The sequence below is a fragment of the Triticum urartu genome, chromosome 2A (genome assembly GCF_056163025.1).
Source record: "Triticum urartu cultivar PI428250 chromosome 2A, HENAU_Tu73, whole genome shotgun sequence".
Classification (NCBI taxonomy): Eukaryota; Viridiplantae; Streptophyta; class Magnoliopsida; order Poales; family Poaceae; genus Triticum; species Triticum urartu.
In genome coordinates this window covers 598844989-598857286 of record NC_141874.1, presented here as the reverse complement: position 1 = coordinate 598857286, position 12298 = coordinate 598844989, and the positions used below count along the sequence as shown (strand labels likewise).

At 43.6% G+C, this 12298-nt stretch overlaps 1 pseudogene; it reads left to right on the top strand.

Annotated features, from left to right (window-relative positions):
- Positions 1-1327: 1327 nt before the first annotated feature.
- Positions 1328-11941, top strand: LOC147986148 (uncharacterized; annotated as a pseudogene).
- Positions 11942-12298: the final 357 nt, after the last annotated feature.

Sequence of the window (12298 nt, the reverse complement as noted above, 5' to 3'; positions counted from 1 at the left end):
TAGGAGGGATGACAGGAGACACTTCGTGGGAAAATATAACGCTAGCGTGGAGAATAAATAATGGTAGAGTGGTCGGGTAAGTGTGATGCCCGTAACATCCTTTCTATAGTAATTCTCCTGTAGATGTAGCAAAGCTCTTTTCCACGTCTGTGGTTTACGGCTGGAAACATAGAGTGGCCGGGTGTACGTGGGACTGCCTGAGGTGACGTGGCTGGATGTGGTTGGATGATGATGTGTCTATGTTGCATGTTTAGATAAATCAAATAGTGGGGGTGAATTTCTTAAGTATATAGGATTCCATCCGATCCAGTGCAGACTGCAGAGCCTCTACCCATAGAGAGAGCATCTATGTTAAAGACCTTACAGAGCACAGTTGCTGGCCTCCGTCAACCGCACCGGTTCGCCCTGCTGTGGAGGTGGTGTACGTATGTAGCTCACAGCTAAGGCCAACTCCAGCGCACAACCCCAAACGGACGTCCGTTTTGCCCGGATTCTGTCCGTTTGGGGTAGGACAATGGGGTCGTGTTCGGGCTTCTAGGATGCGGTGGTCGTGCGCCCAATGCACGGACGCATCCCGGCCACATCCTGTCCGCATACACTTTTCTTTTCAAGCCCGTATCTTTTTTTCATCATTGATTTTTGATACATGGGAATACATTACCGAATTTTGACTAGAAAAGCAAGGCCAAAGAAAACAACAACCACAAGAATACATTTTAGAAGATATCCAACTTCCATAACTGCTCATGTAAGTTGGATTAGTGCCTTCTCGATGCATTCATTGTTGATCTGTGGAGGCTCAATCTTGCGTGCTTCTTTCTTCTTAGAGTGTAGAGAAGTAGACGTTGCTTCCTCACATCTAGTCTCATGTCTAGCCTCTATTCTAGCAACAAGTGCACTAGTCTCATCTCTAGCATCTATGCTAGCTAAAACTGCACGAACATCTACTAAATTGTGCTCTATCAATATATCGATGTACTCTTCTTTCCAATACCAAAACTTGCATCCATTCTACACAATAAAATTTTAAGTTGGCACAACTAGTCAAATTCGAGAGCACAACCGAAGCTAAAGTAGCACATGCCCCACCGGTTGAGCACTTGATGAACACCCATCCGGGATGTTCCGGCATTGTAGACACGCGGCGCAATACCTTCTTTGGGCAGTCGTCGCACTTAATGAGTGGCAACGGTGCGCCGACGAGCTTTTGGGCCAGCACCGAGCCCGGCCGATCGTCATTCATGTATCTGTCGGCGGACCACCGACGGTGTAGATCCGAGTGGCTAGAGGAGGTTTTCTGCATTATCATTTAATAGAATTCTCTCAAATGGAGAAATGTTTGACAGAGAGTGGCTTGTATACAGTAGCGACCTTGACAAAGTATTTTGTTTTTGTTGCAAATTATTAAAAAGGGGGCTTGTGAGAGGCCAGCTAGCAAATGATGGTTTAAGTGACTGGATTCATCTTGGGGCTAGACTTAAAGAGCATGAATCAAGTAGAGAGCATATCACAAATATAACTGCATGGTATGACTACCGTCTCAGGTTCCAGAAGAATTAAACAATTGATAAAGTTGCTCAGCGAGAACTTGAAATAGAAAAGGTGTTGGAAATATGCCCTAGAGGCAATAATAAATTGGTTATTATTATATTTCCTTGTTCATGATAATCGTTAATTATCCATGCTAGAATTGTATTGATAGGAAACTCAGATACATGTGTGGATACATAGACAACACCATGTCCCTAGTAAGCCTCTAGTTGACTAGCTCGTTGATCAATAGATGGTTACGGTTTCCTAACCATGGACATTGGATGTCGTTGATAACGGGATCACATCATTAGGAGAATGATGTGATGGACAAGACCCAATCCTAAGCATAGCACAAGATCGTGTAGTTCGCATGCTAAAACTTTTCTAATGTCAAGTATCATTTCCTTAGACCATGAGATTGTGCAACTCCCGGATACCGTAGGAATACTTTGGGTGTGCCAAACGTCACAACGTAACTGGGTGGCTATAAAGGTGCACTATGGGTATCTCCGAAAGTGTCTGTCGGGTTGGCACGAATCGAGACTGGGATTTGTCACTCCGTGTGACGGAGAGGTATCTCTGGGCCCACTCGGTAGGACATCATCATAATGTGCACAATGTGATCAAGGAGTTTGATCACGGGATGATGTGTTACGGAACGAGTAAAGAGACTTTCCGGTAACGAGATTGAACAAGGTATCGGGATACCGACGATCGAATCTCGGGCAAGTATCGTACCGCTAGACAAAGGGAATTGTATACGGGATTGATTAAGTCCTTGACATCGTGGTTCATCTGATGAGATCATCGTGGAACATGTGGGAACCAACATGGGTATCCAGATCCCGCTGTTGGTTATTAACCGGAGAACGTCTCGGTCATGTCTGCATGGTTCCCGAACCCATAGGGTCTACACACTTAAGGTTCGATGACGCTAGGGTTATAAGGAATAGATATACGTGGTTACCGAATGTTGTTCGGAGTCCCGGATGATATCCCGGACGTCACGAGGAGTTCCGGAATGGTTCGGAGGTAAAGATTTATATATGGGAAGTCCTGTTTTGGTCACCGGAAAGGTTTCAGGTTTTATTGGTAACGTACCGGGACCACCGGGAGGGTCCCGAGGGTCCACCAAGTGGGGCCACAAGCCCCGGAGGGCTGCATGGGCCAAGTGTGGGAGGGGACCAGCCCCACGTGGGCTGGTGCCCCCCCCACAAGGGCCCAAGGCGCCTAAGGGGAGGAGGGGGGCAAACCCTAAGGGCAGATGGGCCTTAGGGCCCATGCCTGGTGCGCCTCCCTCTCCCCCTCCCCTGGCCGCCCCACCAGATGGGATCTGGGCTGGCCGCCGCCCCTAGGATGGAACCCTAGGTGGGGGCGCAGCCCCCTCCCTCTCCCCTATATATAGTTGAGGTCTTTGGGGCTGCCAACACATGAGTTTTGACCTCTCCCTGGCGCAGCCCTACCTCTCTTTCTCCTCATATCTCGCGGTGCTTGGCGAAGCCCTGCTGGATCACCACGCTCCTCCACCACCACCACGCCGTTGTGCTGCTGGTGGATGGAGTCTTCCTCAACCTCTCCCTCTCTCCTTGCTGGATCAAGGCATGGGAGACGTCATCGGGCTGTACGTGTGTTGAACGCGGAGGTGCCGTCCGTTCGGCACTAGGATCTCCGGTGATTTGGATCACGACGAGTACGACTCCTTCAACCCCGTTCTCTTGAACGCTTCCGCTTAGCGATCTACAAGGGTATGTAGATGCACTCTCCTTCCCCTCGTTGCTGGTTTCTCCATAGATAGATCTTGGTGACACGTAAGAAAATTTTCAATTTCTGCTACGTTACCCAACAGTGGCATCATGAGCTAGGTCTATTGCATAGATTCTATGCACGAGTAGAACACAAAGTAGTTGTGGGCGTTGATTTTGTTCAATATGCTTACCGTTACTAGTCCAATCTTGTTTCGATGGTATTGTGGGATGAAGCGGCCCGGACCGACCTTACACGTACTCTTATGTGAGACAGGTTCCACCGACTGACATGCACTAGTTGCATAAGGTGGCTAGCGGGTGCCAGTCTCTCCCACTTTAGTCGGAACGGATTTGATGAAAAGGGTCCTTATGAAGGGTAAATAGCAATTGGCATATCACGTTGTGGTTTTGCGTAGGTAAGAAACGTTCTTGCTAGAAACCCATAGCAGCCACGTAAAACATGCAAACAACAATTAGAGGACGTCTAACTTGTTTTTGCAGGGTATGCTATGTGATGTGATATGGCCAAGAAGAATGTGATGAATGATATGTGATGTATGAGATTGATCATGTTCTTGTAATAGGAATCACGACTTGCATGTCGATGAGTATGAAAACTGGCAGGAGCCATAGGAGTTGTCTTTATTTATTGTATGACCTGCGTGTCATTGAACAACGCCATGTAATTACTTTACTTTATTGCTAACTGGTAGCCATAGTAGTAGAAGTAATAAGTTGATGAGACAACTTCATGGAGACACGATGATGGAGATCATGATGATGGAGATCATGGTGTCATGCCGGTGACAAGATGATCATGGAGCCCCAAGATGGAGATCAAAGGAGCTATATGATATTGGCCATATCATGTCACTATTATTTGATTCCATGTGATGTTTATCATGTTTATGCATCTTATTTGCTTAGAACAACGGTAGTAAATAAGATGATCCCTCATTAAAATTTCAAGAAAGTGTTTCCCCTAACTGTGCACCGTTGCAAAAGTTCGTCGTTTCGAAGCACCACGTGATGATCGGGTGTGATAGATGCTAACGTTCACATACAACTGGTGTAAGACAGATTTACACACGTGAAACACTTAGGTTGACTTGACGAGCCTAGCATGTACAGACATGGCCTCGGAACACAAGAGATCGAAAGGTCGAGCATGAGTCGTATGGTAGATACGATCAACATGAAGATGTTCACCGATGATGACTAGTCCATCTCACGTGATGATCGGACACGGCCTAGTTGACTCGGATCATGTAATCACTTAGATGACTAGAGGGATGTCTATCTGAGTGGGAGTTCATAAGATGAACTTGATTATCCTGAACATAGTCAAAAGGTCTTCACAAATTATGTCGTAGCTCGCGCTTCAGTTCTACTGTTTAGATATGTTCCTAGAGAAAAATTAGTTGAAAGTTGATAGTAGCAATTATGCAGACAGTAGAAGGTTTATGTCCTTAATGCACCGCTCAGTGTGCTGAACCTCGAACGTCGTCTGTGGATGTTGCGAACATCTGACATACACGTTTTGATGACTACATGATAGTTCAGTGCGTAATGCTAAATGGTTTGGAATTGAGGCACCAAAGACGTTTTTGAAACATCGCAGAACATATGAGATGTTCCAAGGGCTGAAATTGGGATTTCAGACTCGTGCCCACGTCAAGAGGTATAAGACCTCCGATGATTTTCTTAGCCTGCAAACTAAGGGAGAAAAGCTCAATTGTTGAGCTTGTGCGCAGATTGTCTGAGTACAACAATCATTTGAATCGAGTGGGAGTTGATCTTCCAGATGAGATAGTGATATTTCTCCGAAGTCATTACCACCAAGCTGCTAAAACTTCGTGATGAACTATAATATATCAGGGACATATATGATGATCCTTGAGATATTCGCGATGTTTGACACCACAAAAGTAGAAATCAAGAAGGAGCATCAATTGTTGATGGTTGGTGAAACCACTAGTTTCAAGAAGGGCAAGGGCAAAAAGGGATGCTTCATGAAACGGCAAATCAGCTGCTGCTCTAGTGAAGAAACCCAAGGTTGAACCCAAACCCGAGACTAAGTGCTTCTGTAATAAGGGGAACAGCCACTGGAGCAGAATTACCCTAGATACTTGGTAGATGAGAAGGCTGGCAAAGTCGATAGAAGTATATTGGATATACATTGTGTTAATGTGTACTTTACTAGTACTCCTAGTAGCACCATGGTATTAGATACCGGTTTGGTTGCTAAATGTTAGTAAACTCGAAATAAAAAGCTGCGGAGTAAACGGAGACTAGCTAAAGGTGAGCTGGCGATATGTGTTGGAAGTTTTTCCCAAGCTTGATGTGATCAAGCATCGCACGCTCCCTCTACCATCGAGATTGGTGCTTGCATTGAGCATAGACATGATTGGATTATGTCTGTCACAATACGGTTATTCATTCAAGGAGAATAATGGTTACTCTATTTATTTGAATAATGCCTTCAATGGTCTTGCACCTAAAATGAATGGTTTATTGAATCTCGATCGTAGTGATACACATGTTCATGGCAAAAAGATATAAGATAGTAATGATAGTACCACCTACTTGTGGCACTGCCACGTAAGTCATATCGGTATAAAACGCATGAAGAAGCTCCATGTTGATGGATCTTTGGGCTCACTTGTTTTGAAAAGTTTGAGACATGCGAACCATGTCTATTGGTGTATATGCATGAAGAAACTCCATGCAAATGGACCGTTTGGACTCACTTGATTTTGAATCACCTGAGACATGCAAATCATACCACATGGGCAAGATGACTGAAAGCCTCGTTTTCAGTAAAATGGAACTAGAAAGCAACTTGTTGGAAGTAATACATTTTGATGTGTGCAGTCCAATGAGTGTTGAGGTGTGTAGTGGATATCGTTATGTTCTTACTTCACAAATGATTTGAGTAGATGTTGAGTATATTTACTTGATGAATCACGAGTCTGGATTATTGAAAGGTTCAAGTAATTTCAAGGTGAAGTTGAAAGATCGTCATGACAAGAGGATAAAATATCTATGATATGATCATAGAGATGAATATCTGAATTACGAGTTTGGCACAGAATTAAGATATTGTGGAAATTGTTTCACAACTAATACAGCCTGAAACACCATAGTGTGATGGTGTGTCCGAACATCATAACTGCACCCTATTGGATATGATGCATACCATGATGTCTCTTATCGAATTACCACGATAGTTTATGGGTTAGGCATTAGAGACAACCACATTCACTTTAAATAGGGCACCACGTAATTCCGATGAGATGACACCGTATGAACTATGGTTTAGAGAAACCTAAGCTGTCATTTCTTAAAAGTTTGGGGCTGCAACGCTTATGTGAAAAAGTTTCAGGCTGATAAGCTCGAACCCAAAGCAGATAAATGCATCTTCATAGGACACCCAAAACAGTTGGGTATACCTCCTGTCTCAGATCCGAAAGCAATAAGGGATTGTTTCTAGAATTGTGTCCTTTCTCGAGGAAAAGTTTCTCTCGAAAGAATTGAGTGGGAGGATGGTGGAGACCTGATGAGGTCATTAAACCGTCTCTTCAACTAGTGTGTGGCAGGGCACAGGGAGTTGTTCCTGTGGCACCTACACCAATTGAAGTGGAAGCTTATGATAGTGATCATGAAACTTCAGATCAAGTCACTACCAAACCTCGTGGGATGACAAGGATGCGTACTACTTCAGAGTGGTACGTAATCCTGTCTTGGAAGTCATGTTGCTAGACAACAATGAACCTACGAGCTATGGAGAAGCGATGGTGGGCCTGGATTCCAAAATGGCTCGAGGCCATATAATCCGAGAGAGGATCCATATATGAAAACAAAGTGTAGACTTTGGAAGAACTACTTGATGGTCGTAAGGCTGTTAGGTACATATGGATTTTAAAAGGAAGACGGACAATGATGGTAAGTATCACCATTAAGAAAGCTCGACTTGTCGTTAAGATGTTTTCCGACAAGTTCAAGGAGTTGACTACGATGAGACTTTCTCACTCGTAGCGATGCTAAGAGTCTGTTGGAATTATATTAGCGATTACTTCATTATTTATGAAATCTTGCAGACAGGATGCCAAAACATTGTTTCCTCGACGATTTTCTTGAGGAAAGGTTGTATGTGATACAACCGGAAGGTTTTGTCAATCCTGAAAGATGCTAACAAGTATGCAAAGCTCCAGCAATCCTTCTAAGGACTGGAGTAAGCATCTCGGAGTTGGAATGTATGCTTTGATGAGATGATCAAAGATTTTGGGTGTATACAAAGTTTATGAGAAACTTGTATTTCCAAAGAAGTGAGTGGGAGCACTATAGAATTTCTGATGAGTATATGTTGTTGACATATTGTTGATCAGAAATGATGTAGAATTTCTGGAAAGCATATAGGGTTATTTGAAAAGTGTTTTTCAATGGAGAACCTGGATTAAGGTACTTGAACATTGAGCATCAAGATCTATAAGGATAGATCAAAACGCTTAATGGTACTTTCAAATGAGCACATACCTTGACATGATCTTGAAGGTGTTCAAGATGGACCAGTCAAAGAAGGAGTTCTTGCCTGAGTTGTAAGGTATGAAGTTATGAAGTTAAAGCTCGACCACGGCAGGAGAAAGAGGAAGGACGAAGGTCGTCCCCTATGCTTTTGTCATAGGCTCTATACAGTATGCCATACTGAGTACCGCACCTGATGTGTGCCTTGCCACATGTCTGGCAAGAGGGTACAAAGGTGATCTAGGAGTAGATCACCAGATAGCGGTCAAAATTATCCTTAGAGGAATAAGGATACGTTTCTCGGTTATGGAGGTGATAAAGAGTTCGACGTAAAGAGTTATGTCGATGCAAGCTTAACACCTATCCGGATAGCTCTGAGTAGAGATACCGGATACGTATAATGGAGCAACAATTTAGAAAAGCTCCAAGTAGAACAGTAATTTGAAATGGCTCCAAATGTAGCGTAGTAGTTGCATCTACAAGATGACATAAAAATTTGCGAAGTACATACGGATCTGAATGTTGCAGACCCTTGACTAAAACCTCTCTCACAAGCATAACATGATCAAACCCAGAACTCTTGGGTGTTAATCACATGGGGATGTGACCTTGAGTGTTAATCACATATCGATGTGAACTGGATTATTGACTCTAGTGCAAGTGGGAGACTGTTGGAAATATGCCCTAGAGGCAATAATAAATTGGTTATTATTATATTTCCTTGTTCATGATAATCGTTTATTATCCATGCTAGAATTGTATTGATAGGAAACTCAGATACATGTGTGGATACATAGACAACACCATGTCCCTAGTAAGCCTCTAGTTGACTAGCTCGTTGATCAATAGATGGTTATGATTTCCTGACCATGGACATTGGATGTCGTTGATAACGGGATCACATCATTAGGAGAATGATGTGATGGACAAGACCCAATCCTAAGCATAGCACAAGATCGTGTAGTTCGCATGCTAAAGCTTTTCTAATGTCAAGTATCATTTCCTTAGACCATGAGATTGTGCAACTCCCGGATACCATAGGAATACTTTGGGTGTGCCAAACGTCACAACATAACTGGGTGGCTATAAAGGTGCACTACGGGTGTCTCCGAAAGTGTCTGTTGGGTTGGCACGAATCGAGACTGGGATTTGTCACTCCGTGTGACGGAGAGGTATCTTTGGGCCCACTCGGTAGGACATCATCATAATGTGCACAATGTGATCAAGGAGTTGATCATGGGATGATGTGTTACGGAACGAGTAAAGAGACTTGCCGGTAACGAGATTGAACAAGGTATCGGGATACGGACGATCGAATCTCGGGCAAGTATCGTACCGCTAGACAAAGGGAATTGTATACGGGATTGATTAAGTCCTTGACATCGTGGTTCATCCGATGAGATCATCGTGGAACATGTGGGAACCAACATGGGTATCCAGATCCCGCTGTTGGTTATTAACCGGAGAACGTCTCGGTCATGTCTGCATGGTTCCCGAACCCGTAGGGTCTACACACTTAAGGTTCGATGACGCTAGGGTTATAAGGAATAGATATACGTGGTTACCGAATATTGTTCAGAGTCCCGGATGATATCCCGGACGTCACGAGGAGTTCCGGAATGGTCCGCAGGTAAAGATTTATATATGGGAAGTCCTGTTTTGGTCACCGGAAAGGTTTCGGATTTTATCGGTAACGTACCGGGACCACCGGGAGGGTCCCGGGGGTCCACCAAGTGGGGCCACAAGCCCCGGAGGGCTGCATGGGCCAAGTGTGGGAGGGGACCAGCCCCAGGTGGGCTGGTGCGCCCCCCCCCCCCACAAGGGCCCAAGGCGCCTAAGGGGAGGAGGGGGGCAAACCCTAAGGGCAGATGGGCCTTAGGGCCCATGCCTGGTGCGCCTCCCTCTCCCCCTCCCCTGGCCGCCCCACCAGATGGGATCTGGGCTGGCCGCCGCCCCTAGGATGGAACCCTAGGTGGGGGCGCAGCCCCCTCCCTCTCCCCTATATATAGTTGAGGTCTTTGGGGCTGCCAACACATGAGCTTTGACCTCTCCCTGGCGCAGCCCTACCTCTCTTTCTCCTCATATCTCGCGGTGCTTGGCGAAGCCCTGCTGGATCACCACGCTCCTCCACCACCACCACGCCGTTGTGCTGCTGGTGGATGGAGTCTTCCTCAACCTCTCCCTCTCTCCTTGCTGGATCAAGGCATGGGAGACGTCATCGGGCTGTACGTGTGGTGAACGCAGAGGTGCCGTCCGTTCGGCACTAGGATCTCCGGTGATTTGGATCACGACGAGTACGACTCCTTCAACCCCGTTCTCTTGAACGCTTCCGCTTAGCGATCTACAAGGGTATGTAGATGCACTCTCCTTCCCCTCGTTGCTGGTTTCTCCATAGATAGATCTTGGTGACACGTAAGAAAATTTTGAATTTATGCTACGTTACCCAACAAAAGGAACATTGGAGAAAAGTTTTGCTCAAAATTTTTTTGATAGTAAAATTCCTTGGAGGACGTAATATAACATTTCGTGGCAGTAATAGCAAGTTGTACCAAGAGAGCAATGGGAATTTTCTAGGATTGGTTGAAATGTTGGCTGAATTCGACCCAGTTATCAAAGAGCATGTTGACTGCATCACCAATGATAAAATTCGTGATCACTACCTTGGCCCTTCAACCCATAATGAGTTAATAAGTATGCTCGCTACTGCCATCAGGTGTAGAATCATTGAAAAGGTAAAGGAAGCAAAATATTTCTCAGTTATTCTTGATTGTACTCCCGATGCAAGCCATCAAGAACAGATGTCTTTAATAATTAGGTATGTTGGAACATATTCTGCTTCTGTTTGCATCGAAGAATCTTTATTAGGATTTTTGGAAGTGAATGATACCACTTGGCAAGGTCTATGTAATGTTCTTGAAGAGGAGTTGAAGAATCTTGGTCTTGATATGGACAATGTGAGAGGACAGGGTTATGATAATGGGTCAAATATGAAAGGAAACAATAAGAGGGTAAAAAAGAATTTTTTGGAGAAAAATCCAAGGGAATTTTATTCAGCTTGTGGTTATCATAGTCTAAATCTAGCACTATGTTATATGGTGAAGTCTTGTTGTAAAGCAACAGATCTTTTTGGAGTCATACAACGCATCTATACAATATTTGCTAATTCTACTAAACGATGGCAAATTCTCAAAGATAACTTGAAGAAGTTGACTGTCAAGTCATTGTCATCTACTCGTTGGGAGAGTCATGTTGAGAGTGTTAAGGCTATAAGGATTCAAATGCCAGAAATAAGGGAGGCTTTACTACAAGTGGCTGAAATTGATAATGACCCATTGACAAGTAGTGAAGCTCAATCATTGGCAGAAAATGAACTTGGTGGTTTTGAATTTTTAGTGTCAATAATTATCTCTTATGAGATATTATCCGCTGTTAATTTGATCAGCAAGCAGCTACAATCAAAGGACATGCTTATTGATATTGCAATTGAGTCTATACGAGGCCTGCTTTCATTTTTCAGTAAGTATAGAGATACTGGATTTTCAAAAGCACTAGAAGTTGCAAAAGAAATTGCACTTGAGATGGATATTCATCCAATGTTCCGCACCAAGCGTAAAATCAAAAGAAGAAGACAATTTGATGAGGGTGTAGATGACACATCTATTGTTTCACAATCTGTGGAGGAGTCATTTAGGGTCAATTATTTTCTTCAAGTAGTTGATCAAGCTATAGTTTCACTTACCAGGAGGTTTGAGCAATATCAAGGGTATGCAAAAACTTTTGGTTTCTTATTTACTTCAGATAGGCTGCGATCTTTGGATGATAAGAGTTTGTTGGCTGGTTGTGTTAATCTTGAGAAAGCGCTTAAGAGTGGAGAACAGAAAGACATTGATGGACTAGAACTGTTTTGCGAGTTAGTTTTCATCCAGGATTTAGTTCAGAAATCTATGGGCCATGTTGATATTCTTCAGGTTTTGATGAAGCACCCCTTCTATCCTAATGCTATTATTGCATACAGGAATTTGTTAACCATTCCTATAACTGTTGCATCTGCGGAAAGGAGCTTTTCTAAACTCAAGTTGTTGAAATCCTACTTGCGTCACCCCGCAAAAAAAAGAAATCCTACTTGCGTTCTACTATGACACAAAAAAGACTGAATGGTTTGGCAACAATAACACTTGAAAATAATGTATTGGAGAAGATTAATTATGAAGATATAATTGAAGATTTTATTTCAAGGGACACAAGACAGGTGACACTTTTCAATAGAGCATGAGGTTAGTTTATTGGTTTTAGTATTTTGTATTGATACTTGAGAATTTTCTATACATTGTATGAAATGACATAAAGTTAAATTATATAATGAAGTAATTATGCTTGAGTTATATTATGTTTTTTTACAAATATTATGGCCTCATTTTCCTTTTTGCACTGGGGCCTCGAACTCCTGGAGACGAATGTGAATCGCGCGCTGGAGTTGACCTACAGCTACTAGCACG